At 37.5% G+C, this 14,575-nt stretch overlaps 1 protein-coding gene across 2 annotated transcripts in view; it reads left to right on the forward strand.

The window, feature by feature from the left end:
* LOC310901250 (uncharacterized protein) overlaps positions 1 to 14,575 on the forward strand; it is a 721,588-nt gene that overhangs the window by 401,945 nt on the left and 305,068 nt on the right. Inside the window, exon 1 of one of the 2 annotated variants that reach the window (XR_014585685.1) lies at positions 9,109 to 14,575. This exon is cut by the window's right edge and continues 2,989 nt beyond it. The exons of the other annotated variant lie outside the window; for it this stretch is intronic. The gene's annotated coding sequence lies outside the window, so the exon portion shown is untranslated. Of the gene's footprint in view, positions 1 to 9,108 lie in introns of those variants that run through there. 2 annotated transcript variants of the gene reach the window in all.

A 14,575-nucleotide genomic window follows, 5' to 3' on the forward strand; every position in this document is an offset into this window, starting at 1 on the left:
TCTTTGAAGGTAAAAAACTTTATTGACATATTAATGTTCTAACTGTGAATAGAACATCCCATTTTTTTTGAAGGATAGTTCCCTTGATCCATTAAATAAATACTACATGTGAGGAAAAAAATGGAGCTAGATTGATATGCAAGAAATGCAATCACTGTGGGCAGATTTATGGTGTAAGGGAGTAAAGGGAAGCCGTATGACTGTGAAAAGATAAATGAAATTACGCTTATGGGCATTAAATTCTCCAGTATTGAAAAACGTTGGCTATTTGTGTTTAGAAAATACAGTATTTAGTATAAATGGACTTTGGTCAATAAATCTGCAGCTTCCAAGGTTGACATCCAAATGCACAATTTCTGCCAAGTTGCAAACAGAGAAGTTGGTTGTATTTTAATTTGATTTGAAAATGGTGAGCTTTGTCTCGTTGCTTGATGTCTCGCACCTATCATTACTGCCATGGTTGGTCTGGCTTTCCCACTAGCTTGGTCTCCCTGTGTGAGAGGAGGTGTTTTATGCTCATTCCCTACGGCCAGCATGGTGGCATAAGTTGAGCCTGATGAATTTGGAGGAACTTGTTCACCAGAGTTTGAAATGCATCTTGGGTGAGCAGCTCGACACAGTCCTAATTTAACAGACTGTGAGGCTTATATGCTGATGATTTCTGCTAGTAAAGTGTTATAATTGGATTATTGAAGTATTAGGTAAATTCAGTCGGATTTACTGTTTGAAGTGGAAATACAAAAAATGCTGGTATGATATTACTGCTTTGTCATACCTATTAGAAACATATTCTAGTGTTGCAGCAACAACAGATTTGCTTTCAACTATTTAGACTTTCCAATGTATAAAACTACATTATTTGGGTGGGTAACTTGGTGGACGTCTGTCCACCAAGACCCTGTTTGTTCGCTTTGTAAAGAACACAGACTTGCCTATAACCAACAATAAAATTTCCCTGAAGATAATATGAGACTGGGTGATATATTTCTTCTTAAAGCAGAAACATGTTGTAGCTAATCCTGGAGCAGGTGGCAACAAAATGATAGAATTCAGTGTATTTTACAAACATATAAAAAGTCTAAATGTCCTTATGATGACAATTCCTAATCATGGGGATAAAAAAATAAAAACAGAACTTTCCTTTTGCAGTATTGACTGAATATAATGTAATGTGTGTATGTAATGAATGCAAAAAAGCTTGTCTGCCTGTCTATCTTTCTGTAGTGTAATCCTTATTTAAAGATAAGCAACCTGAAGCATAGAGAGATAATACTTGGCTGAGTTCACAAAGGAAGGGGCAACTATGTCTATTCAGAGTTTTTAAGAATATAGATTTAGTGTCTTGAAGGCAATCTTGTTAAATGACCAAATTTCACAGGGACTTGAGGATTGTTGGGTGGTTTTGAAAAGTTTACTTTTGAGCCAATCTTATATTAATAATGTTAAGCCTTGGTCTCTTTTCAAATCTAAATCTTTTTTGTTGTTTGTTTTGTTATGTTTGTTTGTTTGTTTTGTTTTCCCTATCTGTGCCATTCAGGTTTAAATGAATGAAGCACAATGGCATCACCTTCAGTTTCAGCATCCTTAACTCTGTGCCAAAGTTTGTGTATCTGCTTTTTCTCTTTATGCTAATATTAAGTGCCCTCATTCATAAATCTGTACATTTCAAACAACTAGGAAGCAAATCTTGACATTGCCCAAGTAGATCAAGAGAGTGCTGTGCATCAGGGATGCATTGAAACAGCAGTTACAAATATACCAAAGAACCTAAAGGCAATTTAGATCCAGATGCAAACTGCTCAAGTCTTTCTTTATAAAACACAGTGTGGGGCAAAACATCCCATGTGTTCAAATATGTTCAGAATCCTGATAATGATTTATTATATCAAGGGCTAAAACCTATGTTTCCCAGGTGACTGAAAGCAAACGTAACCTGATTGTTAAACAAGCTCCCTCACCTAATAAATGGGCTTTATTTAATGTAGGAAAGCTCAGAAATAAGGTTTTATGGGCAAGTCTCAGGAGTCAGATTCCTTCATGGAGACTCTGGGGCTTGAGGTTTGAGCTCAGGTATGCAGTTTCTTAGGAGCGGCCCTAACATTTGGGACCCTGAAGATAAAGGTCAGGTGGTGATAGTCTTCCTGAGGGCTGATCTGCTCAATCCTCTACATGAATGCACTTTGGATCACAGCATATGCTTGCTTACTCTGAACATCTCATATAGACGTCAGTACTTTGTTAGCTGGTAGTGTCAAAATTTCTTGGTCACAGCCAATGGCACTAGTGATGGTAGGACAAGCACACAGAGACCAAAGAACATACAAAGAGATTTTATTTTCTTCAGTGGTTTATTGTTTTGAAATTTAAGGGATGTTGTATATGGGATGCTCCTCTGCATTCCTGTCTGCAATCACCTTTCCAGATATAATGAGATTTATTCTGCATCTCTTTTAAAGGAAATTGCACCAATTTTATTGAGGACCTATTCACACTGTAATTTGTTCTGAGGTCTAGGATTCTTCTGATTTCCATAAGTTTGTGGAGGTGAAAAGGCTGGTTTTGGTGGGATGGATATCAACATCTAAACGAGTTCAGAAATACGGGTTTTGTCTTTTTTTATTTGTGTAGGTCATACCTTCATATATCATGCCTTGACAAAGTAATGGCAATATTTATAATGCTACTTCTGATCCTTACAAGGTGATATTATGGGCAGTTGCGGTTGCATTCTGGCTCTTACAGCACTCTCCAAATGTTGGTGAGTGTGGGGTAAATTTTCACCTTTCCCAACTTAATTCCTGATTTCTGAACACACATTTTTGAGAAGCGTGACATCACTTTATATATATCTGTACATATATTTTAAATATGTATATATATACACAAACTGTATATATATCCAGATAGCAGGGGATTAACTCCATCTGTGAGATGAGTTTGGTGATTCTTCATTCCTGGCTCTGGCACTGGCATTTAGATGTTATTGATGGCTTGATCACAGCTGAGACATCCTCAGCCCTTTGCATGGTATGGATGCAGAATTGGATACCAGGAGATAAAACCATGAGCACGTAGCAGCAGACAGCCTTCTTTTTGCATCTTGTGGAATGTTTCTGACCTTTAGCAAGAATTTCACTGACTTGGGAACAGCTTTTCAGTCTAATGAAGGTTTACTTTTTTTTTTTTTTAATCTATCCTTATTAAAACTGTTCTTTGAAAAAAAATAGTCCTGCCAATTTTTTGTTTTTAATAATTTTGTATAGCAGTTAATTGTTTTAAAAGATACATATAATTGCACACGTACAAAGTCTGGAACACATTATGGACTAATGGTCTATGTAAGTTCTTTATGAAGTCTGTTTTTATTTATTTATTTATTTTTCAAATTAAGCATGTACTGAAAAAGCCTCATTCTTTTTAATGTAAACCATTAAAAAAGTCCCCAAAAAACAGTCTTTGGGGAAATTTTTCAATGCCTTATTTTTGCCTGGGGCTGGTTTTCACAGCTAAGTTACAACTGCAGCACTGGCTTCAAATGGAAATGTTGGCAGAATCCAGCAAGGTTAGTGGGCATCTCTATAATATCATACATGTAGTATAGGCACCAAAAAAAGTAAATTTAAACTAAAAATATTCTGCAAAGTATCTTACATGTATTTTAAGTTTGACAGTATTTGTTGCATTTTTAAAAACCCAAAGCATTCTCAGACATAATAAGGTGGATAAATTTTTTTTTACACCTGCCCACATCATTTGAATAAACCCAACACTAGATTTAAGAGCTTGAAAATGAAGAATTAAGAAGCATGCAAATATCCTTCAAATTGGCTATTAAAAGATTAGAGGCTTTTAAAAAGTTGATAGGACATCAGAATGAGACAAAATACATCCAGAAAAGGAAGTAAGAAGGGAAATTGGAGACTCTTTATTAGAAATTTCAGAACCTTGAAGACTGGTAAAATCTAATAGAAAGGCATTATTTAAAAATGGTCCAGGGACATAGGAGAAAGGAACATATCTCCTGCCATAAACTGTGGAGAATGTCCTAGATAATATTTTAAGGAATCAAATGAAAGGTAAACAGGGAGAAGTATAGCCTGATTAGAGAAAGGAAATTTAATATTGGGAGTATGGGGGTGTTAGGGTTGGGGAGGAGAAGTCCTCATATCTGACAGATGTACTGGAGTCCTTTATCATTATTATTTCTGCCAGAATAGACAAGGCAAGGCAACAGACATCCTATACTTACATTTTCAGACATCCTTTGACAGGGTTTCCTAGAAGAGGTTAATGCTAAGATGTGGAGCCACAGAATAAGTGGAAAGTTGGGTTTAATGGATTTAAAATTGGCTAAAAATCATAAAACAAAGTGTAGCACACTAGCAATCAATGGACCCCGTACCAGCCAGAAAGGTTAGTGGTAGGATATATTAGAAATTATTTTAGGTCCACAGATGTTTATAGAAAAAATTATAGGGTACTATGTATTACTAAAAGCAAGTTTTCAAATTTTGTTGATTACATTAAATTGCAGGGAAATATAACTGATGAGAAACAATGACAGAAAAACACTGTAGAAATCAGATCTTTTTACTATCAGTATTAAAATTTCCATGACAAAGAGCCTTCTATGCAAGTAAAAATTGGGACAACGGATCATGGTGCAAAGGTTGCACTGAGGGAGAGTTAACAGCCCTTGGCAGGAATTTTTTACTCCATCTTCTCAGGTCACCAGAAAATTGTACTACTGAAACTCCAGAAGATTCTAAGTGAAAATTGAACTTTCCAGTCCCAAACAAATGAAAAACATGGTAGGTTTAATGCATATGATTGCTTAGGAGAAAATAGTGAAATTTGGATGAAAGAAGGGGAGAGAGTATGGGGACTTACACTAATCCACTCACTTATAAGTTCATTAGTCTGTTGTAGGGCTTGGCAAATAATTCATTTGTTCTGTTTCAGATGAGGATACCAAAACTAGGAGAAATCTGAAAAAGATGATGATCATCATTAAAACCTAATTTCAACTGATTTAGTTGACTGAGGTGAAATATTTTGACTACTTTTGAATTATTTAACATTTTTACCCTACTTTCTGATAGTTCATTTCAAATTCCACTTAAAAAGTAAAAACACAGAAGTTCAGCTCTGTGGAAGTGTCAAAGCAAAACACGTCATTTCTAAAACACGTTCCAGTTCAAACAAATATTGGGAGAATCTCCTTCTTGTGGTCCTTTTAATCAGATGAGATCTGAATTTCTGATTAGATTAGTTCCCAGAATTTCTGTGTGTGTGTGAAATGTACTAATAATTAGATGAAAACTTCATCCACATCTACTCTAGGGGGAAAAAAAATAAATAAAACACATTTAGCTGATAGAGCAATAGAAAGGAGCCTGTTTCTAAGCAGGTTTGAATTCTGTGTTATTTTACAGACTGTGATTTGAGATAAAATACATACTCTTTTCAATCCTGATATAGCAGGTGAAGCATTTCGTGGCTGTTCGGTGCCCCCATGCAGGGAGGATCCATCCAACATTAATTCAGTCTTAGCCTGATTCCCAAATTATGGCCCTGATATTTTTATTCTAAAAGGATCTAAACTGCATGAAAGTTTTAGGCATTCTTCCATTTCCCTCATATCTGTGTGTGACGGAGGTTGTAAGAAAATAAGAGGTAATCTGGAAGAAAATATAAAGGGAAAGACCTATTTCATTGGAATACGAGAGAAAGCACAGTAGTGGTTTTTCATTTTTTTTTAAGGCTTTTTTTTTTTTTTTTTAAATGGGCCTATCCTGCCAAATGTTCCTCTGAAAATGTTAACAAAAGTTCCATTCCTGGAATGAATTGTTTCTACAAATCATGATCCCAGAAATACAAACATGGATAAATGGTCCCATTTTAACTTTGAATGCAGTATAACTTACTGAAAACAATCTGACAGTCTGCCAGCTTGCCTTCAACAATGGCACAGTACCAAAACTAAGACATACAGTGGAGAAAAGCATCACATTTTAGAAATAATTTCTTGACTGAAAAGGTAAGAGTGACAAAACCAGATAAATGTGGCAGAAAGAGGAGGTCTGATAAGAAGTGAGTGAGACATCTGCAGTGGGTTTTGCAGGATGGAGCAAAATGTGTGCTTTTCCAAGTCTTGTGGCAGAGCCCCTGGAGAAGGCAAAAGCCAGGGATGACATGGGCAGGTGGCAAAAGCTGGAAGCTGGGGTTGTGTCCTTTGCATGGTGGTCATGGGGACCTACTAGAAAGCATATCCGAGACAGACATGTAGATACCATGAAGGCCAAGCCAACGCTGAACCAGTTTGTACTTGTGAATCTGGGGCTAGGCTTTAACTGTATGTAAACTGTCACCAAATATTTACATGGTGACTTGGAAGTGTGCTAGGAGATTGTCTTGGATCAAAGGGGCTTCTGAAAAGAGGCAGAGCCGATCTGTTTCCAGCTGCAGAGGACTGCAACAGCAGTCAGCCCCTGGAGTGGGACAGCTGCACCTTCCCATCTCCTGCTAAGCCTGCAGAAAGTCAAGGGGGTTCTCCATCACTGCCCAGAACCTGATCTCCCCAGGGGTGCCTCACTGTTCCTTGCAGCTCCTCCAGGCCACTCCATGCATTCCCTGTTGCACACATAGACTTGGGCCATTTGTGAATGGTGGCCAACGGCACAGGGCTTGCAAACATCACAGAATGGGCTAAAGAATGGCAATTTGATTTCATGGCTTGTGAGTGTTTGAGCTTTGTTTCCATTCATGCATTTTTATTGCTTTCTTGCAGTAAATATATTCTTTCTAATTTGGGGGAAATAGAATAATTCTGAAATATTTGCCCATGACCTGAGAAGGGCTTTCTCTCTGAATCCTTTCCTCTCTCCCCAAATTCCAGCTTGATCTAAGAACTTGCTCTACTAAAAGTTAAAATGGGATCAACACATTTTTATGAAATCCTTTTGCATTCACAGAACAGTAAGTTTTTATGAAAAAAAGTATTTGAGAAAATTTCCTTGAATAATAGTGAGAAATAGATAAAGCTACAGTGCATACACTGTAAGCGTAGTTTACCCTCTTATTTATTCAGAATGTAAAAGGAAAAAATAAAACTCATTGAGAATCTATTTGTACTTTTCATAAACTCTCTTCAGTAATACAACCCCATCAAACCACAGTTCAAGTATACAAATAATAATATTAGTCAGAATATTCACTCCCAAAGCAATTTTAACACCATTCAAAATATAATCCTTCTATGCAATATACCTCATTTAACAGCCATTAATGCCTTTTCCATCTCAAATCTGGTGTACCTAGTAATGATTTATTTTTATCCATTGTTTGAACTGATTTCATGTTACCAACAGACCTGTACTAATCATGTGGAGTGCTATACGCAAAGTATGCTTGCCAGATATTTTTTAACTTTAGGCGCTGCACAATTTACAACAGAAAGAACAGAAATTATAAATGCTCTCTTCGCTTGCTAGATAATAAGCTAGAGAGAAAAAAAAATAACACCACAAACCCTTGACCAATTTTGCATTCGAGAAAGAGAGTTCATTTCTTATATCTAAACTAAACCAGTCCCTTAATTATACTACAGTAGGCTGATTGCAGGCAACACTACACAAAATCTATACATCGTGTTTGGCAATGCATCAAACTAAGGCACATTGTCAAGGCATGTTAACCATTTTCCCATACTGGGACCCCAATCTTGCCGGGCACCCTTAGCTCCTGCTGGGCCAAATGATGAGATCCATGCTCTGCCCCTAATGAGCGAAACTCCCCCGTGCCCAGCACTCGGGCTGCCCGGGCACAGCCCGCGCGGGAGCCGGCACTTTGCGGTTAAATAGCAATGTGCAAACAGGCAAAGAGTCAAAACCTTGCAAATGAGTTATTCATTATGAAATATTCACACAGCTTGACTGAGTGGGCCTCGCAGCAGAGTGGTGATGTTCTCGGCGCTTTATAAATAGGGAAAGCGCAGCACGGTGTACGTGCGGCTTCCTCGCGGAGCTGCGCGAGTGGGGCACGGAACAGATGACAGAACTCCCAAATCCTGTTTCTCCGTGATAATTTCTTATCTAAACTCCTAATTACGCAGCACTTCACATTCTGAGCTATATAAATATATTTTTTCAGATGTACACTGTGCTAATGGTATGCGGGAACAGGAACTTTCTTTTTGGCATGACTGCTCAATATCAAAAGCAAAAATCTTTTCTCCAAACTTCCTTTCAGAGAAGTGAGAACCACCAAACTACCAAGAAAAGTTGACGTACTTTGCAACATCCATGTGCCTGTCGCAGCAAAGCCAGCTCTTGGTGTTTTTCTAGGCTCTGTGTTGCTGATGGGCGCACATACGTTAATCACAGCGTAGGGCAGTGGGAGCTCATATGTGGAGTGAAGCTGTGAAGCTCTACCTATATCTGTTTCTCTACCTATACATGTTTCAGAAATTTTCACTCAGGACCTGGGCTAGGACAGTCCTGCAAATTTAGCTGTGGGCACAACTTGTTTGCGTCTCAGGAGTGCTTCTTCTGGTATAGTTTTGTTCAAAAGGAAGCTAGTTTGTGTATTTGGAGCATTGATGCTATTAATGCAAATCAAGGAGAAATTAGGAGGGGCAACTGGGGAAGTCACAAGCACCCTCCTGATCCAAGCTAACCCATTAATGTAGATGTACCTATTCCATCCCAGGGATACATGCTCCTATTAAACTGCACCAACTAATGAAGAAAGATCTATGTAAATATTTTTTTCTGTATCATTGGCTAATAAATCCTCCTAAAGACTTTTATAGAAGTGTTAGTCATATTATAGTGCTACTTTCTGTATGATATTATTGTAGCATTAATGGTTAAACTGTGATTAGAAAGCTGAATGCTTTTAATAACATTGGAAAGGCCTCTTTTTTTTTTTTCTTTTTTTTTTTTTTTTGTCATTACATCCCCAAACTTTTTACAGGTACTGTAAGGGGTGCCATCTGTATGAAGAGCTGGTATCTTTTTCCTTCTGAGATTGATAGGTACTACCATATGGTAGATAGGATGCTCAACTTTGCAACACTGAGGGCTTTTTTGGCAACTCTCCAGGAGCTTGAGGGCCACAGCTAATTTGCATATATATTTGCATACAATTTTTATTTTAAATAAATGAACACAGTTAGGATGGTTTGTTGAACTTGGGTTGCAGCTTCTTTGAAAGACGTACAGACATTATTTGTTGCTTGTGTTCCTTAGCAATAAAAAAATGTAGTTGCATCTACCCTGCAATTATTTTTATTTATTGTCACTATTGCTACACTCAGGGGAGGAAAGCACTGTCACCAGCTTGAAGAGCTTCTCAAATTAGTCAAAGAAAGTTCAGTGAATACTTTTTTCCAGGTGACTGGAAAATATTTCAGTTTCAAAATTCCATGGTAGTGTTGTTTCCTTTTTTTTTTTTTCCTTCAGAAAATGCATCTTTTGTAGTGAACTTTCATTATTTTTATAAACAGATGCAGAAATATGTAAGAGCATAAAGACATGACAGCAAAACCAGACTTTAGCCACAGTTAGGTGCCCACCCCATCTACGGACTAGGCACATCTGAACAAACTATCAGTCAAAAACCTTTGCCTCTAAGGTCAAGAGTCTTTTTTCTTTGGCAGCTGTAATTAAGTAGCTTTGTTTACCATGTTTTACCATTGAACCTATCCGTCCACTGGCCTCCACAAAAGGCTTCTGAATATCTTGCAGAAGCTCCCTTGTCATCCTGAGCTTCTGAAAATTATGTAGGAATGGATGCTGCCTTCTCTAATTTTTAGGGCACTTACTGTTGTAGTTGTTGCAGCTTTGCCCAACATCTCCCTTGCTAGATCAGGGTCCCTTTGTAGGGACCAGGTTTCCACTCATGTCCATCTGGTGGGAGAGTATTCAGTAATAATACGATACTAAAAATAAAATCACCTAAAAGGCAAGAACAATTTTCTCCAAATAAAACAAAGTCAATGAAAGGAAATGCTGAGAGAGAGACTGGGTTCTTCAACTTACTGCTGCTGAAGATTCAAGTATCCATTCAAGGGTGTCCATCTCTCAAATTCAGAGTTTATTGGTGTTTTGATTGACCACAGAAATTCATCAGCAAATGGCAGTATTGATCCTGTTTATACCTGAATGTATAGTCTCATGTGAAGTCACGTTTTTCAGGTCTAAGATAATGATGAAGGACCTGATTTTGCATATGCTTGAGTGTATTTTTTGTGAGCAGCAAATTTGCAGACATTGCTTGGACAGGTTTGTAGCTGACTCTGAAACTTTGTGGATTTGTTATTTACTGGAAAAAAAATAAAAATATGAGACCTTGTGAATGGAAGCCTTATACCATTGTTAGTAGTTCCTTAAAGAAAAATGTAAAGATTGACATACTTGGAAGTGAGATAAAAATGTAGACATGTTATGTACCACTAAAGGAAAGCTGAATCACCTAGAAAAAGTTGATGTGAATTCTCAGTGGTTCTAGGACACAGTAAACCCAAAACAGATGCTAAAGATGGTCCTTTATTTATTTATATATGTGTATATTTAATGTATGGATGAAAATAAATGAGAGTGTGGCTGGAATTTTGGAATAATTTGGGGGCTGGATGATTTTTGGGATGTGATCAGAGGCCAGACGCAGATTTATAGGCACAATCAAATCCTTTGAGGGCAATTGAATTTTAAATGTGTTATCAAGAAAATTGGTGTGCTTAGAAATGGCCGGAGGAGAAACTGAAGACAGGAGTAGCAAGAGATTTCAGTGTTTTGGACATCCTTCTAATTCTTTGGTATGAATAGCAATATGATTGATGCAGCAATAACTGCAGTGCTGGAGGGATTTGATACCCAGAGGGAATCAATTAACTGGATTTTGGATATTGGAGCATTATGACCTTTGCCTAGATCGTAATGTTGACATGTAGGAGCAAATGGAAGAATATGATTCTTTTCTGATTGTAATTGACTGGAGATATTGATAAGAAGGTGGATATCCAAATTTGCAGATAACATTTTGATCCTAGAAGATGACCAGAGAACAGTAGGTAAATCTTGTCCAGACCTCAGGTTATCAGGTGGCAGGGGAGAAAAAGCTTATTTAGACACAGCTCCTGGCTTCTTTATACTCTTTAGTGGGCAAATTACATCCATCTAACATCTTCGTTATTGATTTACGGGTGAATGATGCTGTGGTTTGCTCCAGAGTGACACTGAGTCAGGATTTATTGGGAAAGTTTATCTTATTATCCAGTTGTGGTCTTATTCGACATCCTTGCAAGGAGGTATAAAGGGGAGCTGTCGTCACTATTTCATGAATCACCACTGAAGTAATGGCCTTTGCCATCGTTGACTTGTGAACTGGGAAGACAGTAGGATCTTTTTGGGCTTTCCTGCAGTGGGAGTCTCACTCAGAACTATTAGATGTATTAGGTACATCATGCTGGTGGCTTAATAGATGGCTGAGACAGCTCAGAGGCAACTGAGTTGGGCAGTTGCCAATTAACGGTGGAGTTTTGCTATAGCCTGATGTGTCCTGTGGTGGTGGAAGGATGGTACCTGATGGGTAATGTTGGGTGGGGGAACAAGGAGGGGTCATAGCCTCAGGTGTGGGGAAGAAAGACATTGTAATGTGGGTTGAGTATTAAGATGATTGGTGAAAAAAGTTTATGCTGAATTTTATTTTTCATTATGATTATTTTCAACTGTTAACTCTTATCTATTGAACTTAAATAGATAACTGGTAAAATCAGAGTAATAAAAGCTGGAGTTCTCAAAGATTTGCAGTGTCTTTTGTACATCTTTCTGGTGTGATGAATAGATTCCCTATATAAAAACAGTCTTATTTCTTTTTCTTTGTAATCATGGCAGGCAGATGATATTCAGTTATGATTGCTTGTCCCCTGCTGAATTAGGATTGTGTTGTCAGGTAGCCTTTTCCTTTTCTAAGGCTAACTCTAAATTAGATAAAGGCAGACAGCTGTGGCCTTCATGTAACTATTTTTCAGCTGATGCCTGCATGCTCTGGCTTCCTGCTCATCTGCTGGTGAATACTCCTCGTTCCTGTAATATCTGTCTCTGTATACCCACTGTTTACTGGGGGGAGTTCCACAGCTCAGGAATGAAGAATGACAGGTTTCATGCAGACTTTTGGGGGTAGCTGGGGAGGGAGGACTTGCTTACTGTTAATTAGCTATTTACATAAAGAAGTAAAGTATAAAACACATTGAGTTCTGTGAGTAAATTCTTTAAAACAAGACGTAATGAAGACATTGAAGTGAAAAGTTCAAGTAAATGATGCTAAGTACTGCAAGTTACTGTGCTCTCTGATTTATTTACTCTTCTGAAAATTTCTTTAGGTTTCCTATTTTCTCTCTTTCTTCCGTTTTATTCGCTTGTTACCCTCTTTGCCAGTGTCCGTGTACTTTCCATAGAAACTTTTCCTGGTCCAGGGCAAAAGTTCTTTCATTATCCTTTTCTCTTGGGCTCACTGGGGTCCTCTGCCCAATGTTTTCCACAATTAAAATAAGTTTATTTTGGATACAGTTAGAAAGGCCTCTAAATAAAAAATAAACATTTTAAAGCACGGAAGAATTTTAACAAATACTTTCTGGTAATTTTAATCTTTGATAATGATCATTTGAGAATTTTTGTTGAGATTCACGTGACTGTTTTTTTCACCAACTAGTTCACTGTGCAAATCTTTAAGCAAAGGATTTTAGCAAAAATATTGATTTTGAAATTATGTTATTATTTAATAAAATAATTATTCACTTTTAATGCTGTAAAAGCATTTCCTAACTCCACTGAAAAATGCTGGACCTAAGTTTAACTTTAAATATTTAAGTTTACCTCTAGAAGTTCACTGGAAATTCTAACTTAAACCAATTAAACCAATTTAACCCCCATCTCTCTAAATACTCTGGTGCCTAAAGTTGCTCCACATTAACTTAAACTTATTGTTGCTTCATGGCACTTCAAAACACGAAATATTTCACTATGAAAGTGTTTTGAATTCAACAACCATCTTTTATGGGTGGAACAAAATTTCTTTTGATATTGATCCAGTTTTAGTTTTTCTTTCTTCTGTGAGAATGAGCATTGGGATCATTTTGATTCCTTGCAAGTTGCTTCCTTTCCAGTTCATGCTTTGATAAGAGCTAAGAAAAGGAGAGGAAGCAGAGGAATATTTTCCCTCACTTTTCTTGAAAAACAGTTCCTGTCCTTGCAAGGAATGCCAATAACATTGTTTGTTACACTAATTCAGTTGGAACAATCATGCCACCTGCAGTCGTGACTCTGCATGCTGTATGTTGCTAAATGCAGTCTTCTCTTTCCCAGCAAGGGTGGCTTCCCAAAGAGCTACGGAGTCACAGTGACAAATACCCTCCTTCTAAATGCTTTATGTCTATAGGAAAAGTTACATAATCCAGCAGAAATTAGAAAAGCAATCCATGCAGAAGAGAGCTGTATTCCATATATATGTATATATATTTGTGTGCGTGTTTGTGTTTTTCAAAGGCTTTTTTTAATCAGTTGGGAATTAGAGCTTGTACTTCCAAACTGTTTTGTTTTTAGATAACAACAATGCCCTAGGAAGTTCATATAGCACAGTATCTGGCCCTGGAAAATGGGCATTAAAAATAGATTAAAAAAAAAAGCTACAAGGTGTATGGATTCATTTTGTTTCATCTTAATGTTGCTTCACATTTAAGTTGAATTCCTGGCAGCCTTATTGCACAGACAGAGTAAAAGTACAGAACAATTACAAAAGAACCAATAAAATAAAAAGCCCTTTTGAGCAATGACAGCATTCAATAATTGTGTCAATGCTGCTTTAAAAGTTTCAGTTTCTACAGCATCTCCAGTCCCAAAGTGTCTCATCTGCTTTCTAATTTTCCACAAGATGCTTTTAATATTTTGAGATTGATATTGAACCACAGGGGTCTAAAAGGTTTCAAAAGATCTTGCATATGCATTTGGAACCAAACGATCAATTAGATTAATAAAGGGGAATTGTAATTTATATATGAAGCCTGTAAGCTCTTGCAGAGAGGTATGGAATAAGAAACCAGGCAGTGCTCATGGCTCGGGGAGAGCCAAGACGTTAAGGTGAGAAAACGAACGCACCCAGCAGGAAAAGAGGTGCAGTCGGCACCAATTTTGTGACATGAATATGACGCTTCCTGTTATAAACATGGGCAAAATGGGAAGAAATTATGAATTTAATATAGCACCTGTCAAGGTAATTATCGTGTGAAGCCAGTGGTACCTTGGGAATGGGTCTACTGCAAAAAAAACAAAGAAAAAGCTTGTAAATGGGAATAGTTATTAATTTCTACGAGCTGTTCTGTTATGGTTGAAGCGTTGCCTTCAGGCTCTTCCTTGCAGTTATAATGGCATCTCTTTTGCTGTTTCCTTCCTGAAGGATCGTTGGATTGTCAGTTTTATGTTTTCTTAGCTGATAGTCATCAACCTTTGCTTAATCATCTTCTTCCTCCAGCCTGGTGCTACTGGCAGAGCCCGGTTCCTGCCGTGGGGCTCCCTGG

This window comes from Anser anser (genome assembly GCF_964211835.1).
Source record: "Anser anser genome assembly, chromosome: 6".
NCBI classification, from domain to species: domain Eukaryota; kingdom Metazoa; phylum Chordata; class Aves; order Anseriformes; family Anatidae; genus Anser; species Anser anser.